Raw genomic sequence first — 20,017 nt, 5'->3', positions numbered from 1 at the left:
AGGAACCCCCTAAAATATATGAAATTTGTATCTGTATTGTTGAAGATATTTTAGTGTGCAGTATACTATCAACAGCTACACTACACGGGGAAGATCTTTGAACCGCAAGGCACTCACGGCAGAATAATCCATAAAAGAACAGATACACAATGGTGCATCATTTGTGTGTAAGTTCAGAACATCTGTTGCTGTCATTGGCTACAAGGTGGTGCAACACAGTAGGAGCCACAGTGTCGCATAGAGTTGCCACCACCTTATCCATCCTGCATCATGTGTCATAGCCTACAGTGCAGAGGCACAGGGGTCACGATTGAGTCATGACATATAGCACAAACGACAATTGCATGCCACAGCAGCAGAGCATATGTGCAGAGAGATGTGTTGGAGAGGTTTTGTGCACATGTATGTCCTTCTGTCAATGCATACTGTATATACGTGTATGTATGACTGTCAGCCTGTCAGTGTAGTCGGCTATACGTGTCAAGCTGTCAATTGTGTATATGTGCGTGGTGTGTGTGTGTGTGTGTGTCCTACCAGGACTGACCACAGTCTGCTCATAACAAACACAGCTACTCTATAGTTAGGAAACTGTTACTTACACCCAAAACAGGAGAAAACTAACCTTTACAATTAAATTACCTCTCATTGGCAGCTAATTAATGGTTATGTTTTATGTATCCAGATCTGTTTGAGAGCAGTTACAAGCTTCACTGTGTATATGCTTACACTGCCTTGTTGGCAGACATCACCAATATCAGAGGAGTCACCTACAGCTCTGCTGAGGACTCAGGTTTCATTGGAAGCAGCCAGAATCTCCCTCTCTGGTTGCATGGGGCTGCGGTCTCTGGGGAGGCTATCAACAAGACAGATCTCGCTCTCAGTTTGTGGTCCAGGCAAATCAATACTTATATTCAGTATCACCATGGTCACCCTAGCTAGGGTAAAGGTGAAATCCCTTCTCCCTGTATGAACGATGACAGTCTGGCTGCTCCATACAAATGAAATTGCTACTCAAAATCGAATCTAATTCAATCAAACCAGAGTGCCACCATGGTATTGCGTATAATCATTGCAATCCACACCTGAGGCATGGAGGCCACCTGAACAGAGGAGCAGGAGTCTGATTAGTTAGCCTTTCATTGGGGAAGACGTATCCGCAAACACAGGCAGTAACTAGCTACTGATCTCTCTCTCATCCTGCCCAGTGAGACTCTGTGCTTTCACCCCAACCTTGGGCTGTAGTCCCAGCACCAGCTGTGGGATATTTACAGCCTGTTGCCTCATGTTCCTGCACAGCCATTCCGTTCGGCTGGCCCGCTCCACTCTGCCTGTTGACTGACCGCTTGTTTGGTTAGACGGGTGTGCATTGTGCCTTATTAACCAAAGTGTTCAGTGTGAAGGTGAATCTGTGTGAGTGATATGGTGGAGAAATGTATGGTGGTGGGCTTGGATTCTTTTGAGGAAAGGAAGGAAGGATGGGGGCTGGACCTGGGTCTGCTGTTTGGTTGTGACTGGGCTTGAGCCTGTGTGCATGCTGCCAACACTGGCAGGGGAATATGATCCCACCCCCCTCCTCCTCTTCACCAATCGTAGGGTGGGTTTTTTGTGAGGGGGTAGCTGCAGTGCAAGAGCAGCACTTCTAGAAAGGGGTGGGAAATTGGAGGAGGTTGGACAGGTTTGGGATGGGCGGTAAATAGATCTGCGCTACTCGGCTCGTGAATCACACCCCCGCTGCCAGTCTTGTCAATACTGCAGTCTACCCCAACAACAAACACACACACACACACACACACACACACACACACACACACACACACACACACACACACACAAAGACACAACCTCAAAGCACCCAACTGCCATGGAACTACCGCCACCACACACACACACTGCCGGTCAAAAGTTTTCGAACACCTACTCAATCAAGGGTTTTTATTTATTTTTTACTATTTTCTACATTGTAGAATAATAGTGAAGACAACAAACTATGAAATAACACATATGGAATCATGTAGTAACCAAAAAAAGTGTAAAACAAATCTAAATATATTTTATATTTTTGATTCTTCAAAGTAGTCACCCTTTCATTTGATAACAGCTTTGCACACTCTTGATATTCTCTCAACCAGCTTCACCTGGAATGCTTTTCCAACAGTCTTTAGTTCCCAATATGTAGTTCCCACATATTCTGAGCACTTGTTGGCTGCTTTTCCTTCACTCTGCGGTCCGACTCATCCCAAACCATCTTGTGGAGGCCAGGTCATCTGATGCAGCACTCTATCACTCTCCTTCTTGTTCAAATAGCCCTTACACTGCCTGGAGGTGTGTTGGGTCATTGTCCTGTTGAAAAACAAAGAGTGGGACTAAGCCCAAACCAGATGGGATGGCATATCACTTCAGAATGCTGTGGTAGCCATGCTGGTTAAGCGTGCCTTGTATTCTAAATAAATCACAGACAATGTCACCAGCAAAGCACCCCCACACCATAACACCTCCTCCTCCTTTTTGGTTGGAACCAAAAATCTTGAATTTGGACTCCATACCAAAGGACAAACTTCCACCGGTCTAATGTCCATTGCTCATGTTTATTGGCCCAAGCAAGTCCCTTCTTATTATTGGTATCCTTTAGAAGTGGTTTCTTTGAAGCAATTCGACCATGAAGGCCTGATTCGCACAGTCTCCTCTGAACAGTTGATGTTGAGATGTGTCTGTTACTTGAACTCTGTGAAGCATTTATTTGGGCTGCAATTTCTGAGACTGGTAACTAATGAACTCATCCTCTGCAGCAGAGGTAACTCTGGGTCTTCTTTTCCTGTGGCGGTCCTCATGAGAGACAGTTTTATCATAGCGCTTGATGGTTTTTGCAACTGCACTTGAAGAAACTTTCAAAGTTCTTGAAATGTTCCGCATTGACTGAGCTTCATGTCTTAAAGTAATGATGGACTGTCGTTTCTCTTTGCTTATTTGAGCTGTTCTTGCCATAATATGGACTTGGTCTTTTACCAAATATGACTATCTTCTGTATACCACCCCTATCTTGTCACAACACAACTGATTGGCTCAAACGTATTAAGAAGGAAAGAAATTCCACAAATACATTTTTAAGAAGGCACACCTGTTAATTGAAATGCATTCCATGTGACTACCTCATGAAGCTGGCTGAGGTGAGGGCACTCGGAGTGTGGTGTCAGGAAAACAACCTCTCATTTAACATCAACAAAACAAAGGCGATGATCGTGGACTTCAGGAGGGAAGTCAGCAGAGGGAGCATCCCCCATCCACATCGACAGGACAGCAGCGGAGAAGGTGGAAAGTTTTAAGTTCCTGGGCGTACATATCACAGACAAACTGAAATGGTCCACCCACACAGAGTGTGGTGAAGAAGGCGCAACAGCGCCTCTTCAACCTCAGAAGGCTGAAGAAATTTGGCTTGTCACCCAAAACCCTGACAAACTGTTACAGGCGTACAATCGAGAGCATCCTGTCGGGCTGTATCACAGCCTGGTATGGCAACTGCACCGCCCTCAACCACAAAGCTCTCCAGAGGGTGGTGCGGTCTGCACAATGCATCACTGGGGGCAAACTACCTGCCCTGCATGACACGTACAGCACCCGATGTCCCAGGATGGCCAAAAAGATCATCAAGGACAACAACCACCCGAGCCACTGCCTGTTCACACCGCTATCATCCAGAAGGTGAGGTCAGTACAGGTGCATCAAAGCTGGGACTGAGAGATAGAAGCTGTTTTTCAATCTCAAGGCCATCAGACTGCTAAACAGCAATCACTAACTCATAGAGGCTGCAGCCTACATTGAGACCCAATCACTGGACACTAATAAATGGATCACTAGTCACTTTAAACAATGCCACTGTAAATAATGTTTACATATCTTACATTACTCATATCACATGTATATACTGTATTTTATACCATCTATTGCACCTTGCCTATGCCGCTCGGCATTCGCTCATCCGTATACTTATATGTACATATTCTCATTCACCCATTTAGATTTGTGTATATTAGGTAGTTGTTGGGGAATTGTTAGATTACTTGTTAGATATTACTGCACTGTCGGAACTAAACTCAGCAAAAAAAGAAACGTCCCTTTTCAGGACCATCCTTCAAAGATAATTCGTAAAAATCAAAATAACTTCAGATCTTCATTGTAAAGGGTTTAAACACTGTTTCACATGCTTGTTCAATGAACCATAAACAATTAATGAACATGCACCTGTGGAACAGTCGTTAAGACACTAACATCTTACAGATGGTAGGCAATTAAGGTCACAGTTATGAAAACTTGAGACACTAAAAACGGGTCTTTCTACTGACTCTGAAAAACATCAAAAGAAAGATACCCAGGGTCCCTGCTCATCTGCGTGAACGTGCCTTAGGCATGCTGCAAGGAGGCATGAGGACTGCAGATGTGGCCAGTGCAATAAATTGCAATGTCCGTACTGTAAGACGCCTAAGACAGAGCTACAGGGAGACAGGATGGACAGCTGATCGTCCTCGCAGTGGCAGACCACGTGTAACACCTGCACAGGATCGGTACATCCGAACATCACATCGGCGGGACAGGTACAGGATGGTAACAACAACAACTGCCCGAGTTACACCAGGAACTCACAATCCCTCCATCAGTGCTCATACTGTCCGCAATATGCTGAGGCGCTGGACGAAGGGCTTGTAGGCCTGTTGTAAGGCAGGTCCTCACCTGACATCACCGGCAACAACGTCACCTATGGGCACAAACCCACTGTCGCTGGACCAGACAGGACTGGCAAAAAGTGCTCTTCACTGACAAGTCGCCGTTTTGTCTCACCAGGGGAGATGGCCGGATTCGCATTTATCGTCGAAGGAATGAGCATTACACCGAGGCCTGTACTCTGGAGCAGGATCGATTTGGAGGTGGAGGGTCCGTCATGGTCTGGGGCGGTGTGTCACAGCATCATCGGCCTGAGCTTGTTGTCATTGCAGGCAATCTCAATGCTGTGCGTTACAGGGAAGACATCCTCCTCCCTCATGTGGTACCCTTCCTGCAGGCTCCTCCTGACATGACCCTCTTGACAGTTTTTGTTCAGTTTATGTCTCAGTTGTTGAATCTTGTTATGTTCATACAAATATTTACACATGTTAAGTTTGCTGAAAATAAAAGCAGTTGACAGTGAGAGGACAGTTGACAGTTTCTTTTTTTGCTGAGTTTAGAAGCAAAAGCATTTCATTACATTTGCATTAACATCTGCTAACCATGTGTATTTGACCAATAAAATCTGATTTGATTTGAGAGAATGCCAAGAGTGTGCAAAGCTGTTATCAAGTCAAAAGGTAGATATTTGGAGAATCAAATTATTTGTTTTACACTTTTTTTGGTTAGTACATGATTCCATATGCATTATTTCATAGTTTTTATGTCTTCACTATTATTCTACAATGTATAAAATAGTAAAAAATAAAGAAAAACCCTTGAATTAGTAGGTGTTCTAAAACCTTTGACCGGTAGTGCACAACGAATCACAAACAAGTCTGTCGCAGAAGGCACTCTGACTTAACTGTGCACAAACACACACAAAGAGGTCCACAAGACTGGTGTAGTCAGGTTTGTTGTTGACAGAGGCTCGTCTCCATCACCACGCCATTCCTGTGGCAATGTGGTTTGACCTGTCAGGTGACATCACAGACTCACATACAAACAGGACCACACCCACTCACTCAGCCCTGGGAGTTGGCAACTGCTCCCATTCACCTGGAACGCTCCTAGGGCCATGCCAGAACAAAATAATAAACAGGTGCCTAGGTTATAGTATCCCTTGCTGCTTTCCACAGGTTCTTACCCCAGTATGTCTCTAATGGGAATACTCAACCCATCATCTTTCTATTTATTCTCAGCCTTTCGGTTGGTGAAACCTACTGGATGCCCCTCCCCAAAAACGTCCCTTTTTCACCTCGCATCAGATGAGGGCCAACCAGCGCTGAAGGTCTGAGAGAAAAACACCCTCTAGACAAAACACTGATGACATCAATGTGACATTAGGGGAGAGGGTGTGTGTGCACAGGTCTGTGTGTGCAAATGTTGGTTGTCACCAGTCGAACATGTTCTGTCAATAAGGCCTCACAAAAGAGGTAGACAGACAAGATCAAGATAGTTGACTGGCACTTAAGTACAGCCATCTATCATTATATAATATCACATGTTTATTTTTAAGACTACAGTCATTAGTGAATTAAAGCTAATGTACATAGAACAGTACCATGTTTCTATGATATAAACATGATAATGAGTCTGAAAATACTCAATGGCACACCAAAACTTGTGATGTTGTTTTCAGGAGATTACCCATGTTTTGCACAACTATGTATAGAAGGAGCTTGCAATGTATTTACCAAATGTGTAATAAGTGTACATTTTTGGTTAGACAACAAAGGTTCTTTCACTAACCTCATTTGAAGAGTTCAACCTAGTTCCATTGTATCCTGCACATCTTCTATGCACCTGCAGTGACTCTCACAACATTTTATTGAGGCTGCATGATCATTAGCAAGGCCTTTTGCTCAAAAGTATATGATCTGTGACTTTATTAAGCATGCTACATGAATATAATTAAAAGAAGTAGAATTGACATGTATTGAAAAACTCAACTCCTTTTCATTACTGTCTCAAACACATATTGAAAACACAGACTTGCAGTGAGCAGCAAATTGCAATGGAAACATGGAAAATTGGAGTTAACTAACCACACTTCACAGATCAGTAGCTTGAAAGAGTTATTCGTCTCACAGTTATGCGAGTCACGACAGAACAGAAAAATAAATCGATAATGTAAGGCCATATTTAATAGCATTTAGCACAATGCTAACATTTAAAAACACTCAAAGTGAAAACCGCATACACTTAGGCTATTACTGTATGTAGATGGCACTTGGATGAAAACTGGCTACCAAAAATCTATCAAATAAACCATATGTCACTTAGGCCTACAGAGCCACATGAGCTGCTGTAGAAGAAGTGGGGAACTCACAAAGTAGGCTTTACCAAACCACCAGTATGGAAACTGTTAGTGAAGCACAAGCCACACAGTAAGTCACCTCACAGTCTTTGACATCTGCCATCACTAGCTTCCTATACTGATTACTAAACCACAAAAGCAAAACATAAAACACAGTAACTACCCTGAATGTGTGGCTGTTCTGTGAAAGAATATGCTGAAAGCACAGTCTTATAGTAATATTATTCCACTAAGACAACTTATTTTCATTAGAACTTAAGCCTGACGAGAGGCCTCATACTGTGCTCAGGAGGGACATTTTTCTCTTAAATTCATTAGGCATTTAGCTGGAGCAACATTTGAGTTAATGCACAAGTCACATTGTAAGGAAGTAACAAATCTTATATGAAAATGCAATGCCGGTGTTGGTTGCCCTTACCCTTGGCTGATCAGTGGCCCGCAGTCAAAAAACAGAGGTGCAAGTTTAAAAAGACTCTTTAAAAAGCAGAAAGCACTTTGAATTGAATCCAAAAGACTCTCAGTTACAGTGGCACCCAGAGTATTCTAAGTCAAAGTTCAGGCATTTTCCCAGTGAGAGGGGTCCAAACAAAGTGTGGTGTGTCCATCCTGCACACAACTGGTAGAAATGACAACTGCAGCAGAGCCCCTCACACTGGAAACCCACTCCCCAGGCTCGCTTTCCCTCTGGACAACCAACCCCCCTTCCATCCCCTGGTCAACCACCATCCATTCCCTGGTCAACTCGTCCCCCCCTCGTCCCCCCGGTCAACCCCTTATCATACTCTTCCCAGGTCATCCTTTGCCCTAATATGCAGTTAGGCTGTGTAGATTATCAGATCCTCTATACACCCACCCCCTCCCCTCCCCCTCTATTCCCTGGCCAGTACAAGTGAGTGTACATTCTCCCTTTGGATTCACAAGCTGCTGTAAGTGCAGTGGCAGCTGCCCCTACACACCTTTTGTTCCAACAGCCCCTCTCCGCTACCCCCTGTCATCTCCTCACACATGCTCAGCTGTTGAAAGGTTGGGCACACCGGACTAGTGCTGATCTATGCAGCCCCAAATCTGTAGATGTTCTGAAATGGTCTTTTGACCTATCTTTTCTGTTACACGTTGCATGTAGTCACATATTTTGCCTATAAAATTGCTATTGTGTCATGCAAGAAGGCAAAACTTTCAAGGGAACAACTGAAGGCTCTGACTTGAGTAGCTATAATCTCACAATCAAGCCCAATTAAAAGCTGGAAAACTGGAGAAATCTACACGAGAGTTGAGAAGTAATGCCATATGTACAAGTTGTCATTTGTGTCTGTTTTCAAGAATGACTCCACTTCCCAAGGAGTAAATCTCAGGCTGTGCCCTATCATGACCTTCAAATCTCTGAGGGGGTCGAGAGGGTGTGGGAAATGGGAGGCCAGGAGTCTGTTGAAGTTGTGTCATTGAGTTTCCACAAAATACAGCAAATATCTTTATTGTTAAAGGCACGTCTATGTCCAGAACCCAACTGGTTAATAAAGGGTTGAAATGCTCATATCAATAACTCATATGGATACATCTGACGGAAGGAAATGAAACGGCTCCCTTTGAGTATCAGAGAGGAAATATGCACATGGATGGGAAAAATGCACAACAGCCCTAAACACAACAAGACACTTTGAGGACACAATTACTTCCACAACAAACACCAGTGATTGGTAATGGCCTTATCTCGCTGCCTCTCTCCAGGTTTTTCCCTTCCTCTCCTCTTATCGTCCATGTGCTAGTAAGGCAGACTGGGGCTCTCCATGTTGAACACATTGTGTTGGCCCATAGCCTAATAAGGGGATCCATGTGACTGCCTCCTCTCTTCCGGTGACTAATGTGAATGATGCCCAGGACTATGTGGTGCTGCTGGCCCACGTGTGGTGGTGGAGTATGGGCATCAAGAAGGGAGAGGGATGGTGGTAATGCTGCAGTATGGAGAGCATGGAGAGAATGAAAGAATGAAGGCATTTATTTTTTCCCTGAATAAAGTCACATACCAAATTGGCAAAGTCACAATACCAAATGTATCATTGAATTATTATGCTGAAAGATAGTGATGGGGGAAAAATAGTTTTGACAATATCACAAAATTATTTTGCGCTAGTTGGCTGTACCTGCACGAAAACTCCAGTATTTTTACTTTTTCCAAAACTCTCTCTTGTCCCTCTTTCAAAAAACATCTGGTGAGCAATATGTTTGGAACATCGAATCTCAATAAGGTCACAGTATCGAATAGCAATACATATAGAATTGTGAGAATCCAAATACATATTGTATCGGAACCAACGTATCGTGATAATATCATATCGTAAGGTCCCTTGTGATACCCAACCATACTGGAAGGGACATTTTGTTTTAGAAAAGGACATGCAAATAAACATCCATAGAGCTCTTCCACCGCTCTGTGCTGGACAGCTACCCTAATCCAGATTCACGTCGCTCAGGGTCTACCTGAACGATGATTGAAAGGATCAAGTCTGTCTATCAGCGCACTGACCGCAGCCCCTGTAATAAAGCAGGTTCTTTGCGCTATGGCTTTAGAGCATGCAGAGTAAAGCACCTGCTCCACTTACTCATTCATTGCTAGAGCTGTCTGGGCTGCATTAGCTTCCCACTCATGCTGCACAGAAGTTAACACACTTGAAAAATGTAACACAGCATGTAGAAATGTTGAAACTGTTCATTACTGTTCACAAAACAATGTCCAGACAGGCTAGAATACTTTTACAATGCAAGACGACACCGGTAGAATCCAGCTTTATATTGTAGGTTAACTTTCCTTGCTAGCTTAGGCTACAGCTGAATTCAGTGCCCTTGTACTTTGTTTGTGATAACCATAATGCAAAATATGCTGATTTCAATGCTGAGTGTCACCAAAAAAAACTTTTAGTTCACTTCGTCTAACTCGCCACCAAAAACTCATTCACTTCTTTGTCTCCCTCGTCTGATTTACACTAGACTCCATAGCCACAAAGTCAGATTCCACAGCCACATTCTGCCTCAGCAAATGACCTCATTACATTTCTTAAAGAGGCAGTGCACACATTTATAAAAGGTTAGATTGCTTCTTCTATGCAAATGTTTGTTTGTTTTACCCCTTTTCCGTGGTATACTACCAATTAGTTACAGTCCTGTCATGTCGCTGCAACTCCGGTACGGACTGGGGAGAGGCGAAGGTCGAGAGCCATGCGTCCTCCAAAACACAACCCAGCGAAGCCGCACTGCTTCTTGACACAAAGCCCGCTTAATCCGGAAGCCAGCCGCACCAATGTGTCGGAGGAAACACCATACACCTGGTGACCGTGTCAGCGTGCATTGCGCCTGGACCGCCACAGGAGTCGCTAATGCACAATGGGACAAGAACATCCCTGCCGGCCAAACCCTCCCCTAACCCGGGTGACGCTGGACCAATTGTGCGCCGCCCCATGGGTTCCCCAGTTGCGGCTATCTGTGGCAGAGCCTGGACTCGAACCAGGTTCTCTAGTGGCACACTTATTTTCTTGGCAACTGCTAGGAGAACATTACTTTATTGTACTGATCACTGAGGTGCCTTAGAACACTGTGCCACTCAGGAGGACATATGCAAATGTTGATGATCAGTACAATAAAGTAATGTTCTCCTAGCAGTTGCCAAGAAAATAGGTCTGTAGACCCATGAAATCAGCTAAAAACAAGCTCAATAACTGCATGCACACAGTATTGAATAATATGCATTCACCTGCATTGTGAAGACCTATGCTACATCTTGATTTACCCTGTTTTAGCAATAGAGATTGACCATGTTGTTTTGTAGTTAAATAGTTTTTTTTTTACCAAAGTCAAATCATTGTATAATTGATTCAATTAATGCATGACAAAAACATTTTTTACAAACATTTGCAAATATAATGATACTGAACTCAAAAGATGCCCAACAATTGAACAGAACAGTAGCTGAGTTTATCTCTGAATCAAGTGCCATTCTGTGACTTGCTAATATACATATTTTTTTTTACTATGGTACCGTTTTGGTATTTAGTATCATGATGGTATCGAGTATTGTGATACTAAACCTGGTATCGGTATCCAAGTCAAAATTCTGGTATCTTGACAACACTAACTTACAAAGAACACTTTTAAAATAAAATAAAGGAATAGAAAATTAACCATGAAAGGTGTGTCTTTAGAAGGAACTCTCTGCTCTAACAGCATAATAGGAAATTCACAGATGCTTTGTTCAATACAAGCCCATTTGGTACTCTCTTTGTAAGTGACTAATAGATGTGTGAACAAACCTCATATGCTTTCAAGTGTTTGACAATGAATACCCTAATTATGCAAATCTGCTTCCTTCTCAGGGAACGCACAAAAATAACTAATAAAAATAAACTGCAGTACAGCATTTTAATTTCGTGACAATTGATATTACAATTGTGTCAACCATAACAACAATAACTTCTCAGTAACATGTGAAAACAATTTTCTCTAATGCATTATTATAGGGGAATAATCTGCAGGGTAAAAGTAGTAAACCACTAAACCTCTGACCTGGGGTGAGACTTGACAGACATTCCTTCAGGGTTTGACCATTCAGAACAATGTTCAGTCCTAGGAGGCAACAGCTGCCACCAAGATATTTATGGATTCTCAAAAGAAAGACGCCAACACATCCGACCCACTTTACCCTAAACAGTCTTCCAACATCATTAACATTTAGTAACTAATATGATCTCATTCATGAATATCAACAGTGCTGGGAGAGAAAACCAAAGGACTTGACCCAAATTCTCTGAACAAGACTACTGTCCAACAACAACAACAACATGGATTTATGTTAGTGTCCCTCCCTGAAAGCCTTGCCTCATTCTCCTAATCAGGGGAAATTTGGTATCTCCCAACCCTGGGAGCAGTCACAGCTAAAGGGTAGAGGTCAAGAGGAGCGGGACGAGTCCTAACAGACGTGTCAACCTGTTCCCTTCAGCCACGCCTCGCTCAGCTGCCACCACAAAGGGCCCCTGCCTTCACACACGGAGGCAGTCGCCAGCCACGACACTCGGAGACTACCACACACCAGAGTGACCAACCTGGGAGGTGGCGGACATTTAGTCTAGGCTGAGACAGAATGAGACGTAACATTTATACGCAAAGGTTTATCAATAGCTCCTCAGGAAGTTGTTTTGATTGTGAAAAGAGTAGGATATTTCAATAAAACCAATGCCTGTGGTCTCATTCTTTTGTAAAGACAAATAATGGAATCAATATGAGAATAGAATCATGATATCAGCACAAATTGAGCATATGTTGATATCCAATTTCAGTATACTTGATGTTGATTATCTGTATGAATCTACTACAGCCTTCAGATTATACATGATCACTGGATAAAAAAAAGAAGTGACGAAAACAAGAAAGCATACAGAGTCCACATTCTAATCTGTGGTGATGGGTATTAGGCTTGGGCGGTATACCTTATACCGGGGTATTTGCAAATAGCCACAAGATGGTTTTTCAATAACATTGAAAAATGATTTATTTTAAGTTTTTCAATACATTTTCATATTTGTAGCAATTTGTATTTTGTAAATACCTGCAGTCAACTTGTGCAATGCGTTAGGAGATAAAGCAGATTGCGTTCTTCATTTCACCTTATTTTATATTATGAAGCTTACCTTAATTCCCCAGAACAGTTGAGACAGTCATGTGTGTGTTCGTAAATAGCACGGGAGAAAGCGGGAGCAGATGAGTCCAGCTTTGCATTAACAGGGGTCGAGTTTTATAATGAAAGTCAGTGTTTTTTACTTCACATTTTTACTAAATACATTACTGCAACACATTCAGCAGAAAATAGCATAATTTTCATCAGATGACAAAAGAAGTGCAAAGCTACAGTGGGGAGAACAAGTATTTGATACACTGCCGATTTTGCAGGTTTTCCTACTTACAAAGCATGTAGAGGTCTGTAATTTTTATCATAGGTACACTTCAACTGTGAGAGACGGAATCTAAAACAAAAATCCAGAAAATCACATTGTATGATTTTTAAGTAATTAATTTGCATTTTATTGCATGACATAAGTATTTGATCACCTACCAACCAGTAAGAATTCCGGCTCTCACAGACCTGTTAGTTTTTCTTTAAGAATCCCTCCTGTTCTCCACTCATTACCTGTATTAACTGCACCTGTTTGAACTACTTGTATAAAAGACACCTGTCCACACACTCAATCAAACAGACTCCCATCTCTCCACAATGGCCAAGACCAGTGAGCTGTGTAAGGACATCAGGGATGAAATTGTAGACCTGCACAAGGCTGGGATGGGCTACAGGACAATAGGCATGCAGCTTGGTGAGAAGGTAACAACTATTGGCACAATTATTAGAAAATGGAAGAAGTTCAAGATGACGGTCAATCACCCTCGGTCTGGGGCTCCATGCAAGATCTCACCTCATGGGGCATCAATGATCATGAGGAAGGTGAGGGATCAGCCCAGAACTACACGACAGGACCTGGTCAATGACCTGAAGAGAGGTTCTGCTTTTCTGATGTATCAAATACTTATGTCATGCAATAAAATGCAAATTAATTACTTAAAAATCATACAATGTGATTTTCTGGATTTTTGTTTTAGATTCCGTCTCTCACAGTTGAAGTGTACCTATGATAAAAATTACAGACCTCTACATGCTTTGTAAGTAGGAAAACCTGCAAAATCGTCAGTGTATCAAATACTTGTTCTCCCCACTGTATGTGGCTGGCAGCCACACAAGTAAATGAGTTTACAATGAAAAAGCAAGGTATTTTTTTCCAAAACAATGCATGGCCATCATATTTCTAATGTTTAGGCCTATCATAGAAAGAAAGCTACACTGGGAAAATTATGGAGAAAAGTAGCTACACATCAGTCAGGGTGCTGTCTGCTGATAAAATGCCCGTCCATGAATTGTCATCCGAGTTTAGAAATGCAACTAAAGCACAAAATTTGTCTGATGCCGACCAGAAATTACAACAAGAAATATTTTAGATCAGCGTTTACAAAATGATTTAAAAATATTTAATGCGTTTTATATTTTTTCCCTGCGTGAGAAATGCATAATTATGTTTTAGCAAGTTACAATTAGGGGTAGTGTTATCTAAGTAAGTGGCTGAATTAATAAGGTGACGGGGCATCATATTGTGTTAGCTTTCTGCCATGTTTGAGAAGTCAAAGCCCTTTGGATGAGGGTTTTGTACAGCTGCCACTGCCATCTTGATTTCCTTTGCCCTAGCAACTCCAGACAGACACAGTGTGTAGACATGCTGCTGGAGAGCCAGTGCTGTTCTTCCTTCAGACAAGCATGCATCTAAACTTTGTTCATTTTGCACAATGTCTCTCGTTCACATTCGCTTGTAAAATGTCCAAACTCACCAAAAACGACATGTGGTAGCTCCTACATATATGTATAACTTTATGAGCCGGTTTGCCTGTCTTTGCAATTGGTTTATTTTCATTTTTCACTCATTATCAAATTTAGCTAGCAGCCTTCATGGAAATTCACCATTACTTGTGCTAATTTTGTTAGCATTCTGGGAATAGACACCCAACGTGCTTTTTTGTTGCCCTCGTGTACTAAGCCTGTAATACCGTAAATCTCAAGGTGAGAGAAGGACGGTATGAAGATATGACAATTTGGATACCACCCAACCCTAATGGATATTTCTAGCCATTAGATTCAAAGGGAAAGTATTGTCCTAGAAGATTCAAAATAGGATTTAACAGAAGAGGAAACCTGTGCTTTTTCAGTAAACCTTTTTCATATTGGGTCCAGAAGTCTGTCCTTCAGAGCACCATGAACTGGTATGGACCACAAAACCTGTGCTAGATGACTACTTTGGTATTTAAGATGGAGGCAGCTGACCCCAAGGGAAAATAAGACTGGGTATGGATATGAGCTGCTCGGAATGGCACGGCGCAACATGTCCCAACTGTCATTGCACACAATGCAGATGAGGCGCTGTGTTGTGCACAAACAAATCACCCAGGCAACGAGACGTTTGATGTACACAGTGGGACGGAGAGGCCTCCACACAAACACCTCCCTTCCTTATCCCCCATCTAGCACGACACACAGACACACACACACTTCTCCTCAGAAACAGCTGACGTTTTAACAGACTTCTAACAGCTGACAGGCTACAGGTGGGTCAGAGGGGACCCTTTGTAACCCCCCTTCCTCTCCTCTTAGTCCCCAGCTCCATAATTCCTCTGAGCTGCACACACACACACACACACACACACACACAGGCACACAGAGTCCCATTTCCACACCTGTTGTGACTCCATAGGAATTGTACTGCATGAAAAACCCAGCTTTACCAGTAACCACTCAGTTGACCTCGCCATCTCTAACCCACCTATTCTCTGGACCTTTAAAAAGAGCTTTATGACCTGACAGCATGTGTTGGAGAAGCTTGGTTTGACCATGCGGCTCAGTGTGTGGGCACTGTGTACAGTATGTGAGAGCAGCAACACATGCTACTCTGGTGTCGACTATAACTATGGCACAAGGAAACCCGCTAAGCTCCTTTGCTGCTTCCCTTACGGATGTCCTCAGTGGTATTACATTTTTACTTTCAATTATTAAATAATAGATTAATTACAGGTATACAAGTAAGATGTTCTTAGCCTTCTCAGGAGCATATAAGGCTGACACACACAATGAAGTTCACATTCAAAATAGAATGGACAACAGTGGCCTTATGAAAAAATAATGTCCAAAATGCAGCAAGATGCCAGTTTTACAGGTAGTGGTAGGTCAAAGCAGCTGAAGGGGCCTTGGGCTGCAGTTAAACTACCAGTGGATGCAGCGCTCTTCTTACAGGGAGCTGTGATCACAGAGTATCTAGGGTGACAGACTGACTGAAAGGCTCGTGAAAGTTGAATTGTGAGGGAATGCTGTCTTCATATTTAGGACAAGTAGACCGTTTGTAAAGGGGTAAAGCTCTAGAAGAGAGGGGATTTGAAAGCACAGCACTTCTTGGGATTGGATGGGAAAACCAACCATGGGTTGAAGAAAATAATTTAGGATTTAGGTATTCTTGCTGTGTGTGCAAAATGGAGCAGAACTCTCTCTCACTCTTGTCACTTACCTTCTCACCCTCCAATTTCTCCATCTACCCTTGCTGAATCTCTTCCATTTTCTCCCACTATTTTTCTTCCTCTCCATACTTCTCTATTTCTCTTTCTTTCTGAAGGAAATGAGACTGTTGGCTTTCAGCTGTAATGTGATAACCATTTCAATTATATAAACAATAGCCAGACTCCTCCAGAGGAAGGAGTGGTTAAGATTCACTTGGAGTGTCGAGGCCAAAGCGCACATGGAAGCTGACTTGAAAACACATAGCGTGTGTGTTAGAAAGTGAGTGTGTCTCAGTGGATAGATGTCTCTGTGTGTGCACATATGACTGTGTGTGGGATAAAGAGCATAAAGAGGCCTGGGAGAGAGAGAGGTGAGGACGAGTCAGTCAGCAAACACGCTGAAATGAAATGTTATCTAATACATGGAGAGGAACGGTGAGGCTGCCGGTTAAAAATAGTGTATTTTTCTCACCATCTATAACGTCACTGCATTTGCCCCATGGCAAACTAACTGACCACCTGCATTGCTATAGTCTGGACGCCTGTTGAATTAGAATTCAATGGATTTCCTGTGGGATTGCATTGTGGTGAATAGGGGAAAGGTTTTGAGAGTCATAAAATAGATTTCCATCGAACTGGAAAAATATTTTCATAAGAATATTTTAAAAATCTGCATAAAAACAATATGCACCAGAGATGTGTTTCCATCAAAATTTACTATTTGCGGATAAAAGGCTGTGTTTGATGACGTAGCGCACATAAAAATTACTTTTGCGGTAATACTCCCATGTACCGGAATTTAAAAAAAAAAGTTTAATGGGTTTCCATCGCATTTTCTACTCTACTGATGGATTAGTCACAACAAATGTAGAGTTATATAGCGAATGTGCCAACTATGGTATTGGCATGTGCGCCTAAGCCAAAAGCTCGCAGATACAGTGTGGGTATAGCCAACATGAAGATATTATTATGGACAAAAGAGCGAGATTATTGTACTTGTCAAATGGCAGCCAAACATCAAACTTTATTTGTCACATGCCCCGAATACAACACGTGTAGACCTTACTATGAAATGCTTATTTACAAGCCATTAACCAACAGTGCAGTTCGTGATCAGTTAAGAAAATACAGTGCCTTGCGAAAGTATTCGGCCCCCTTGAACTTTGCGACCTTTTGCCACATTTCAGGCTTCAAACATAAAGATATAAAACCGTATTTATCATCATTAGTCATTTAGGTCAACATTGGATCATTCAGAGATCCTCACTGAACTTCTGGAGAGAGTTTGCTGCACTGAAAGTAAAGGGGCTGAATAATTTTGCACGCCCAATTTTTCAGTTTTTGATTTGTTAAAAAAGTTTGAAATATCCAATAAATGTCGTTCCACTTCATGATTGTGTCCCACTTGTTGTTGATTCTTCACAAAAAAATACAGTTTTATATCTTTATGTTTGAAGCCTGAAATGTGGCAAAAGGTCGCAAAGTTCAAGGGGGCCGAATACTTTCGCAAGGCACTGTATTTACCAAATAAATAAAAGTTACAAATAATAAAAAGTAACAATAAAATAACAATAGCGAGGCTGTATACAGGGGGTACCGGTACTGAGTCAGTGTGCGGGGGTACAGGTTATTTGAGGTAATTAGTAAATATAGGTAGCGGTGAAGAAACTATGCATAGATATTAAACGCTCTCCACGACTGTCTTTGTGTGTTTGGACCATGATAGTTCGTTGGTGATGTGGACACCAAGGAACTTGAAACTCTCAACCCACTCCACTACAGCCCCATCGATGTTAATGGGGGCCTGTTTGGCCCACCATTTCTTGTAGTCCACGATCAGTTCCTTTGTCTTGCTCACATTGGAGGGAGAGTTTGTTGTCCTGGCACCACACTGCCAGTTCTCTGACCTCCTCCCTATAAGCTGTCTCATAATTTTTGGTGATCAGGCCTGTTGTGTCGTCAGCAAACTTAATGATGGTGTTGGAGTCATGATTGGCCACGCAGAGGGGACTAAGTACACACCCCTGAGGGGCCTCAATGTTGAGAATCAGCATGGCAGACGTGATGTTGCCTATCCTTACCACCTGGGACCGGCCTGTCAGGAAGTCCAGGATCCAGTTGCAGAGGGAGGTGTTTAGTCCCAGGGTCCTTAGCATAGTGATGAACTTCGTGGGCACCACACCCGACGAGCATCAGAACCGGTGTAGTAGGATTCAATCTTAATCCTGTATTGACATTTTGCTTGTTTGATGGTTCGTCTGAGGGCATAGCAGGATTTCTAATAAGCGTCCGGATTAGTGTCCCGCTCCTTGAAAGCGGCAGCTCTAGCCTTTAGCTCGATGTGGATGTTGCCTGTAATCCATTGCTTCTGCTTGGGATATGTACATACGGTCACTGTGGGGATGATGTCGTCGATGCACTTATTGATGAAGCCAATGACTGAGGTGGTATACTCCTCAATGCCATTGGATGAATCCTGGAACATACTCCAGTCTGTGTTAGCAAAACAGTCCTGTAGCGTAGCATCCGCGTCATCTGACCACTTTCGTATTGAGCGAGTCACTGGTATTTCCTGCTTTAGTTTTTGCTTGTAAGCAGGAATCAAGAGGATAGAATTATGGTAGATTTGCCAAATGGAGGGCAGGGGGGGGGGGGGGGGGGGCTTTTATGAATCTCTGTGTGTGGAGTAAAGATGGTCTAGAGTTTTTGGGTTGCACGTGTGACATGCTGGTAAAACTGTTGTCAAACTGATTTAAGTCTGCCTGCATTAAAGTCCCCGGCCACTAGGAGCATCTCTTCTGGATGAGCATTTTCTTGTTCGTTTATGGTCTTATAGAGTTGGTTGAGTGTGGTCTTAGTGCCAGCATCGATCTGTGGTGGTAAATAGACGACTAAGAATAATATATATGAGAACTCTCTTGGTAGATAGTGTGGTCTACAGCTTATCATAAGGTACTCTACCTCAGGCGAGCAATACCTTGAGACTTCTTTAATATTAGACAGCTGTTATTGACAAATAGACACACACCCCCACCCCTCGTCTTACCAGACGTAGCTTCTCCTTTGTTCTGTCGGGGCATGGAAAATCCCACCAGCTTTATATTATCCGTGTCCACAACTCGGTGAAACATAGGATATTACAGTTTTTAGTTGGAGGACCACACAGACTTGCCACCGCCATTTCACGCATATTTAATTTTATAGACACAAACAGATCCCACCTTATTTTGTTTGGTCTACATTTGGAAAGTTGACCAACAAATTAGCTGTTTCCATCAGGCATGTGACATTTTTTATCCGACATGTACTTTACTCGCATAAAAAGGTTGGATGCAAACCTGGTTATAGACTGTATTTCAGTGGTCCAAAGGCTGTATTATGATAAGTCGTCTGCCATTTCAAAACTTGTTCCATGGTAACATCAGATTGCCCTTCCTAGTTGTTGTCCACACTACTCAGATTGCAGCTGGAGATCAGTACCAGACCAGCATGCTCTCACACACACAAAATGGGAAGTGTGTCACTTTGGAAGGGTGGAGAGGGGATTTTTTACTCTCCCTCTCTATCTCTGACTCACTGGAACCATTCCCAGCTCTGGGTAATGGCTGCTTCACAAGAGAAAAGGAATAAGCCAGTCATCTTCCCTCCCAACGCAAACTAACACACCCTGCATGGAGAGCACGGCTAACTCAAAGAGCCCTGTGCAGATGGCCCTGTTACTGTACAACCATAAAACTATACCACACCCCAGTGAGGAAAGGGTGATATACATTCAATTGAGGGCACAACTTACAGCATATGCCGTAAATCAGTGACATGAGAAATGTAAGACACAGGTTTGGGAGGAATAAGATGGGAGGGGAGTTTGGAAAAGATGAAGACCAA

At 42.7% G+C, this 20,017-nt stretch overlaps 1 protein-coding gene across 12 annotated transcripts in view; it reads right to left on the bottom strand.

Moving 5' to 3' along the window:
* Positions 1-20,017, bottom strand: part of LOC110503950 (myocyte-specific enhancer factor 2D homolog) — a 78,741-nt gene that overhangs the window by 49,688 nt on the left and 9,036 nt on the right. For 2 of the 12 annotated variants that reach the window (XM_036972723.1, XM_036972738.1), the window contains exon 1: positions 7,431-7,744. The exons of the other annotated variants lie outside the window; for them this stretch is intronic. The gene's annotated coding sequence lies outside the window, so the exon portion shown is untranslated. Of the gene's footprint in view, positions 1-7,430; positions 7,745-20,017 lie in introns of those variants that run through there. 12 annotated transcript variants of the gene reach the window in all.

This window comes from Oncorhynchus mykiss, chromosome 3 (assembly GCF_013265735.2).
Source record: "Oncorhynchus mykiss isolate Arlee chromosome 3, USDA_OmykA_1.1, whole genome shotgun sequence".
Taxonomy (NCBI): Eukaryota; Metazoa; Chordata; class Actinopteri; order Salmoniformes; family Salmonidae; genus Oncorhynchus; species Oncorhynchus mykiss.
Note: the sequence above shows the minus strand (reverse complement) of the source record. Positions and strands in the feature narration are given on the sequence as shown.